The sequence below is a fragment of the Esox lucius genome, chromosome 20 (assembly GCF_011004845.1).
Source record: "Esox lucius isolate fEsoLuc1 chromosome 20, fEsoLuc1.pri, whole genome shotgun sequence".
Lineage (NCBI taxonomy): Eukaryota > Metazoa > Chordata > Actinopteri > Esociformes > Esocidae > Esox > Esox lucius.
The window spans coordinates 39,916,380-39,926,081 of record NC_047588.1 but is presented as its reverse complement, the minus strand read 5'-3'; positions in this window follow the sequence as shown (position 1 = coordinate 39,926,081).

Sequence of the window (9,702 nt, the reverse complement as noted above, 5' to 3'; positions counted from 1 at the left end):
CCATTCAAATCATAAGGACATTTTGTCAAACACAGACATATACAGTAACAGTCAAACGTTCCAGTGAACGGGTGTGTCCAAAAATGTTGTTAGTGCAGTATGTCAGGGATGGACCTGCAGCTAGAGTACTAGATTAAACACATGGTCACGTCTTCACACCGTATGCATGACTGCCAGTATGTTTGTACTTCACTGGTTAAGAGCAGATGTTGAGGTAGACAAATGGGAGGCAACAAATGGGAGGCAATTAGTTATGTTAAATAAAAACTAGGAAAAACCCATGACCTTATAGCCATCCAAATAGGACAGGGTTGAGCACAAATGTGAACATGTGTTAGAAGACATATTTAACCCTCTAGCTGGTGAAATTCCAATGGCAGCTGACAGGGACTGTGGTGTTGATTACTTCTCATGTGATGTTGACGAAGTAAAGAAAACAGGCAGTGTGAAAGCAGACGGTAAACACTGGTTAACCAGAGAGGGACCAGAAAACAGGCTGTGTGAAGGCAGATGGTAAACACTGATTAACCAGGGAGGGACCAGAAACATGGCTGTGTGACGGCAGACTGGTTAACCAGGGAGGGACCAGTGGTAAAGTTTAAATTGGTTGCTCAACCGATGGCCAGATAGTGAACATCTACACAATCACACACTCAATAAAACTAATGCAGGAAACAATACTGCCAATGGGAGAGAAGTTTTGGGCTAATTTGAGGCCATGCAGTTTATATGCTTAAGATCAAGACAGACAGGCTATATTTGCAGATATTTTGCCAGACAGGCTGCTACAGTATAACAATAAACAGGGAAAATGCCAACAACAAAGTTATGAGAGCAGTCAAGGAAGCAGAGCTAACAGGAGGGACACACTCCGGATCTCTCAGAGTTAGTTGACATTTAATCCAGTGCAACGTCAGCAGACAAGACAGAGGCATGGCTGGAATGTTGAGCCAAAATACGATAACAACTCTGGGGCCCGAGGGTAATGTGAGAGGGCCTCTTTCCAGGGGACGCAGGTCGAACAGATAGGACCCCTTTCAGTAGAGGCAGATAGACCAGATTGGACCCCTTCAGTGGATGGAGATAGACCAGATTGGACCCCTTCAGTGGATGCAGATAGAATAGATTGGACCCCATCCAAGTTTCAAATGGTTCTGAGACCTAGTGTTTGTAGACAATCTGACATGTTGAAAGCAGACGCTTAATCAAATAGAGAAATTGTAAATAATTTGAAGATCATTTCTAAATATTCGGAAGTAATGGCGGAGACATGGATGAGTGTAACCAAGTTCTTGGGGAGGGTCAATAAAGGGTTAATAAAAGGTTGTCAGATACTGTCACAGATTAGGTGTCCCAAGGAGAAGCAAAATCAGATGAAAATCATGTGAAAAGTGTGGTAGATATTGGGCGGGTTTGTACGGGCCACATTGTGCGGGCAATAGAAATCTGATCTGTCATCTACTGCTGCATTGCCTCAGGACAGAATCATTTACCCCCTAACACGTTCTTCTGGCCTCTGTTGGGTGGTTCGGTTTGGGCTGTGATGAGACAGAATGCAGCCATCTTGTTTAATCAAACGTTTTACAACTTAACCTTGCACACACAATGCACATTCTCTGCACATACAGACCAGGTAAAGTAATCTGCTAAAAAACACCTGTAACCACCCATTACCAGACACATTTACATCAATTTAAAGCCGGACTGCACTAATTGAAGGAATGCATTCAAGCTGAATTTTTTTTCCAAGCAGTTCTGATTTAGTGAATAATGGCCAGGAGAGTGCAGTATGATTATGACCAGGAGAATGAAGCATAAATTATGGCCTGGATAGGGTAGTATGAATTATGGCCAGGAGAGGGCAACATTAATATATGGATAGAAAAGTGCAATTTGAAATATGTCCAGGAGAGGGCAGTATGAATTATGGATAAAAGAGTGCAATATGAGTTATGGCAAGGATATGGCAATATGAATTATGGCCAGGAGAGTGCAATTTCAATAATGACCAGGAGAGAGCAGTATGAATCATGACCAGGAGAATGCAGTATGAATTATGGTCAGGAGAATAGTCCCCCTTATCAGCTAAGGACACATTCCCATCTGTTCTTCCTGGGAATAGGGTAAAGCAATTAAGGCATGACCTTTTGCTCCTGTATTCAGTCTCTTGATAAGCATCTGTAACATGTTAACATTCCAATGACAGCACATGACAAATGGAGAGTACGGTATGACAGAAGATTCAATTTTATTCTAAGGAGTAAGAAACAGATTATAGTGCAATGTATGTCATTTGAACTGTGGCGCTTGTCTTTTTGTAGGTCCTTTACATTTATGTGTGTAATTATTGAGTAACATTACTGACAGAGAATTTTGTTCTAATAGAGAGATGGCCTAACATTGAAAGAGTCCAACAACCTAATCGGAGAACTGGCCACGCAGCCAGTTCTCCGATTAGGGAGAACTGAGCCCCGAATATATTTTGATCCTAGCAATGGCTCTGGTTCCACCAGTATCAAATCATCATCAAATCAATTTTATTGATAAAGCCCTTTTTACATCAGCAGTTGTCACAAAGTGCTTTTACAAACATCTGGCCTTAAACCCCAAGGAGCAAACAACAGTAGTGTTGAATTTAGGAAGAAACCTAGAGAGAGCCCAGGCTCAAAGGGGTGACCAGTCCTCTTCTGGCTGTGCCAGGGGTGAACATATTAAGAGTACAATTGTAATAATTAATAAATACATGGCCAGGAGAGAGCAGTATGAATCATGGCCAGGAGAGTGCAATATGAATTATGGCCAGGAAAGGGCTGTATGAATTATGGCCAGGAGAGTGCAGTATGAATTATGGCCAGGAGAGGGCAGTATGAATTATGTCCAGGAGAATGCAATATAAATTATGGCCAGGAGAGGGCAATATGAATCATAGATAGAAAAGTGTAATATAAATTATGGCCAGGAGATGGCAATATTAATTATGGAAAGAAGAGTTCAATATGAGTTATGGCCAAGAGATGGCAATATTAATTATGGCTAGTAGAGTGCAATTTGAATTATGGCCAGGAGAGAGTGGTTTGAATCATGGCCAGGAGAGTGTAACATGAATTATGGCCAGGAGAGGGCTGTATGAATTATTGCCAGGAGAGTGCAGTATGAATTATTGCCAGGAGAAGGCAGTATGAATTATGGCTAGGAGAATGCAATATAAATTATGGCCAGGAGAGAGTGGTTTGAATCATGGCCAGGAGAGTGTAACATGAATTATGGCCAGGAGAGGGCTGTATGAATTATTGCCAGGAGAGTGCAGTATGAATTATTGCCAGGAGAGGGCAGTATGAATTAAGTCCAGGAAAGGGCAACATGAATATATGGAAGAAGAGAGCATAATTGTGGCAGTAGAACTTCACTTGGGAGCGTGACTGGGTATGAGAATGATGAAAGACATGACAATGCAACAAGACATGTTACTGTGCGTGACATGAAGCACAGCTTTCTGATACACAGATATATCCAGAGTGTTTTTTAGTTCACCTTGACAAAATGTACTGAAAGAGCTGCTGTATGTTCCCTGCCCAGAATCCATGAATGCTCTCAGACAAAATAATAATAAAATATATTTTCTGTGGTAAGGTGGAAATAAATTACCTCATCAAAGATTACTAAGGGGACAGTTAACGCAGTAGGAAAATGAACGCAGGAGAATATAACCTTGATGATAATTTAATATTTAATAATCTGACTCCATATTGCTTGTAAATATACACTGGGTGGAATGTTGGATGTATAGGGCCTGGTCTCCTGTTAACACACAGTCTAGGTCCTGGTCTCCTATTAACACACAGTCTAGGTCCTGGTCTCCTATTAACACACAGTCTAGGTCCTGGTCTCCTATTAACACACAGTCTGGGGCCTGGTCTCCTATTAACACACAGTCTAGGTCCTGGTCTCCTATTAACACACAGTCTAGGTCCTGGTCTCCTATTAACACACAGTCTAGGTCCTGGTCTCCTATTAACACACAGTCTAGGTCCTGGTCTCCTATTAACACACAGTCTAGGTCCTGGTCTCCTATTAACACACAGTCTAGGTCCTGGTCTCCTATTAACACAGTCTAGGGCCTGGTCTCCTATTACCAGACAGTCTAGGGCCTGGTCTCCTATTAACACACAGTCTAGGGCCTGGTCTCCTATTAACAGACAGTCTAGGGCCTGGTCTCCTATTAACACACAGTCTAGGGCCTGGTCTCCTATTAACAGACAGTCTAGGGCCTGGTCTCCTATTAACAGACAGTCTGGGGCCTGGTCTCATTTTATTACCAGACAGTCTGGGGCCTGGTCTCATTTTATTACCAGACAGTCTAGGGCCTGGTCTCCTGTTAACACACAGTCTAGGTCCTGGTCTCCTATTAACACACAGTCTAGGTCCTGGTCTCCTATTAACACACAGTCTAGGTCCTGGTCTCCTATTAACACACAGTCTGGGGCCTGGTCTCCTATTAACACACAGTCTAGGTCCTGGTCTCCTATTAACACACAGTCTAGGTCCTGGTCTCCTATTAACACACAGTCTAGGTCCTGGTCTCCTATTAACACACAGTCTAGGTCCTGGTCTCCTATTAACACACAGTCTAGGTCCTGGTCTCCTATTAACACACAGTCTAGGTCCTGGTCTCCTATTAACACAGTCTAGGGCCTGGTCTCCTATTACCAGACAGTCTAGGGCCTGGTCTCCTATTAACACACAGTCTAGGGCCTGGTCTCCTATTAACAGACAGTCTAGGGCCTGGTCTCCTATTAACACACAGTCTAGGGCCTGGTCTCCTATTAACAGACAGTCTAGGGCCTGGTCTCCTATTAACAGACAGTCTGGGGCCTGGTCTCATTTTATTACCAGACAGTCTGGGGCCTGGTCTCATTTTATTACCAGACAGTCTAGGGCCTGGTCTCCTATTAACAGACAGTCTAGGGCCTGGTCTCCTATTAATAGACAGTCTAGGGCCTGGTCTCATTTTATTACCAGAAAGTCTAGGGCCTGGTCTCATTTTATTACCAGACAGTCTAGGGCCTGGTCTCATTTTATTACAAGACAGTCTAGGGCCTGGTCTCATTTTATTACCAGACAGTCTAAGGCCTGGTCTCATTTTATTAACAGACAGTCTAGGGCCTGGTCTCCTATTAACAGACAGTCTAGGGCCTAGTCTCATTTTATTACCAGACAGTCTAGGGCCTGGTCTCATTTCATTACCAGACAGTCTGGGGCCTGGTCTCCTATTAACAGACAGTCTAGGGCCTGGTCTCCTATTAATAGACAGTCTAGGGCCTGGTCTCCTATTACCAGACAGTCTAGGGCCTGGTCTCCTATTAACAGACAGTCTAGGGCCTGGTCTCCTGTTAACAGACAGTCTAGGGCCTGGTCTCCTATTAACAGACAGTCTAGGGCCTGATCTCATTTTATTACCATACAGTCTGGGGCCTGGTCTCATTTTATTAACAGACAGTCTAGGGCCTGGTCTCATTTTATTACCAGACAGTCTGGGGCCTGGTCTCATTTTATTACCAGACAGTCTAGGGCCTGGTCTCATTTTATTACCAGAAAGTCTAGGGCCTAGTCTCATTTTATTACCAGAAGGTCTAGGGCCTGGTCTCATTTTATTACCATACAGTCTGGGGCCTGGTCTCATTTTATTAACAGACAGTCTAGGGCCTGGTCTCCTATTAACAGACAGTCTGGGGCCTGGTCTCATTTTATTAACAGACAGTCTAGGGCCTGGTCTCCTATTAACAGACAGTCTGGGGCCTGGTCTCATTTTATTATTTGATACAACTGATTGTTTGACTTTAGAAGCCCTTAGACACCCTTAGAAGGTCTGGCCAAATCTCGGGCTCTGCTCAAAGAGATGTTGGGGGAGATTTATGTTGCCTTACCTGACATGTACTTGTCTAGATGACACAGCTCTGTGTCAGGCCTCTTTCCCTTCATTAACAGTTATTAAAAACCACCAGGTCGAGGTAAGGTCTCATCTCACTACACTGATAATTCAGAGGTGGGATTCTTGACCTTTCCATGGAGGCAACAGGAGTGAGGGTTGTCAAGAAGCCAACATAGTTTTGCTGATGCAATATAGACTTTGAATTCATAATAATGGTTGTACTTTTTCTGCATAAACAGAAAATACACTAGGGGTTTATTGCAGGTTAACTTTGAATGTTGATGTTGTATTAGGACCTTATTGAGTCCCTGGAGTAAAGCATGTGTGTCTCCAACACCTTTAATTGGTGGAACTCCAGAGGGTTTTGCTCCGTTATTATTACAGTAACTGGTATACAGATGATGACACAGAACCCTCTGGTGTGAGAAACATCTTGAACATGTCAAACAAACGCCATTAAAGAAATGCTCACTTAGCCAGTTGAGACAATAAGGTCATGGTGACATCATTCAGAGCAGAGTTCAGTTTGGCTGATGCAATGTGCACTTTAAATTCACACAGAAAACAGAAGAAATAATAATCTATCAGATCAATCAAATTTGATTTAAATAGCCCTTTTTACATTGTTGTTGGAAAGTGCTTTTAGAGATACTCAGCATGAAACCCCAAAGACCAAGCAACACATGGTTGATGAACAGTGTCCAAGAAAAACTCCCTAGTAGGTTTCAAACGTAGGATAAAACCTAGAGAGGAACCAGACTCTGAGATGGGCCCGGACCTCTTCTCGCTGTGGCAAGTGAAGATTGTAAGAGTACATGACCTTTCTTAGGAAGCTTGCAGTATACCTTCAAGTCACACTGCTGTTTTGCAAAATCATGCGTTATTTAATATCTAAAGCCTCCCGAAATGGGAATATCAAATTTTCGGAATTACTTTATCTGCCACTTGCATTCAAAATAACTGCCAAAGCTGGAAAAGTCATATTAGGAATCTGAAGCATCTTATCTGGGACCACCATTTTCAGAGGTGGGATCACAATACATTCGGAGCTTAGCCCATCCCCCCGCCCCGTCCGGGACAGAAAGTACAGGGTTTTGAATGTACATGCTGGAGGAAAATGTTAACGTACACGGCCTACACGTCTACATTGTCATAATGCGCGATCGGATTTATAGATGAATAGATCAGGGGCTAATTCTTTCTTCTTTTTTTTGTCAAAAAATTTATAAAAGATTCAGGGCTCCCAGGCCTAACGACCAAACAATGCAACGGACAATTTTAATCACAGGTTAGTCTAAGAAACACTGGATAAGTATAAACAATTTAAGTATATTCAAAGTAATGTGGATGAATTGCACGCCTTTATTTAGATAAAAGCAGGCCTTCAAAATAAGGCCTTTTGAAATACAGGGTATCATATAAAAACATTAAAACAATTATAACATCTTTGCTTTAATTCTCGATTTGTAAGGACCTGAAGGCCAAAAATGTATAAATAGAACATCCATGTCTCTAAAAGGAATCTAAACTAAAGCGAGGTGTTTGCTCAACTTCTCCTATTGTGTTAATTCAGCTAGAAATAATAATTTGGGTAAACAACAAAAAACCTGTTGAAATACTTACAAAATATTTTTAATTAGAGGCTACTAAACAAAATGTTAAATTAAAACGGTATTTTTTCACTAAATCGAAAGCTTCATATGATTAAAAGTAGACAAATTATAACACATGTTTATTCACTTTAAGCACCATCTGGTCTCTGTCCAGGGATGGAGCACCACTGACCCTGCTTAGGGATGAACAGTGTTTCTGACCAAGAGTTTCAAAGCACAATCATGTCAAAGCCAAACAGGCACATTTATTTCATATGTACATTATGTGTAATTAACAATGCTTCCTCAGTGAGACTTATTCATCGACAAACAGCAAAGATGGCATATCCCCACACCAAAACATTTCCACAGGCCTTCACAGAGAATAATGTTCAGATGAGGCTATGATTTGGACAGACAAACAGAAAGAATAATTGGTTCAACAAGACCACAAGCGCTGACCAATATTTGTATTTTCTTATTGGGTGTTCATTCTCAACTCTCGACCCGATACGGATAAGCGGATGAAGATGAGATGGTGTTCATTCTCAACTATTCTGCGTGGTAGCACATAACCTACAGTAACATCTTTTAAATAGGGATATGGAACAATGTGTTCAACTCCAGTCACCGTCAAAACACGTTATGCCTAAGGATTTGTTCAGGACAGACAAAAACTTCACTAGATGAAAAAGTCAGTTATCGTCATTACAGGAAGCCTAAAATGGAACTGTACTAATGGATATTAGGATTTTTAAAGGATAGACCAACACTTCACTAGATGAAAAAGTCAGTTATCGTCATCTGTTTTGATGGATACGGTATCAATGTAACTTCATGAATGGCTAATAAGCTGTTAAAACGGACAGTGGCAAAACAGAATTTGATCAGGATAGACTAAAGCTTCGCTGGGTACAACCTTCAGTAGATACATTATAGGAAGCCTAAAATAAAACTGTTCATTGTTATATTGCAACTATTTCTAGTGGATTTTTGAATAATGTATTAGGATTTGTTCAGGATAGACAAACACTTCGTTGGCTACACAATTCTCTCGTCTTTTCACTGGATGAAAAAGTCAGTTATCGTCAACTACTGTATGTTGATAGATACTGTATCAATGTCATTCACGAATGGCTAATAAGCTGTTGAAACAGCCAGTGGCAAAAGCCATGAAGTTCATAGATGCTACTTGTGGTGGAGGTAAACTAAATAAGAAACGTTACTCAGTGTAACACAATGCTTAATGGTGTTTAGTGACACATTCAAACTCGCTATATGTGCTATACCAACGTTCAGCAGGTGTAAAGCTCTGTGGTGTTGTGGTTAAAGACACAGCCTCTTACGTGGGAGACATAGGCTTTAATCCAGTGAGGGCAACAAAGCATTGGTTTTTTTACGGGCCGTCTGAACTAGGCTTGCCTGGTTTCTTGTTTTACCATTTGTCTGTCATTGCCTATTTATAGATTCCTATGGGTCATTTTCTTATTGCACAGTGCGAATGACTGGGAACAAATTTTCAGCAATGGAAAGCCTTTTTAGGTATTTTGGTCGCTGGTCAGATACATTAACCAATAGGTCATCCTGCTGCCCAACATCTTGCTTAAATTTATTATTGGTTCTACTCATTTGCCATTAGCTGTCCAACAGGTTTATGGATCCAAGCTGAAAACAAGAAATTGTGATAATGGTTGAAAAAAAACATCATACAATTACATGTCAAATTGCTAAATTCCCTGTGAAAACCTTTACCAGGCTCTGGTGCCAACTATTGTGGCCCGTGTAGATCCAGTGGTCTGAGCTGCTTCTTCGGGTACATGTGTGTTGCAGGTTGCCAATCGGCCATCGACAGTGTTTTCGAGCTTTGATGACCACCATGTGCTGGTTCTTCTTTTGTTGTGGATTCCTGTGTTTCTCATGTGACATATGAACCCAGGGTTTATGAATAGAATTCGGGTGGTAAGTGGAGATCCGAGGCAGTTGTCAAGGTCTGTGGGGTACCATTGGCCAGAGGACAGTCCTCGGACACCTCTAACTTCACTGCATGGGCCCTTTACCTCCTCATCACTCCTTCTGTGACTTTACTGTGTTCTTAAAGGTGTTTTTTGAGCGGGGCAGTTCAGGGATGGTGGCCAAATCTCCAATCTGGCCTAATCATCATGGCACCTAATCATTCCCAGG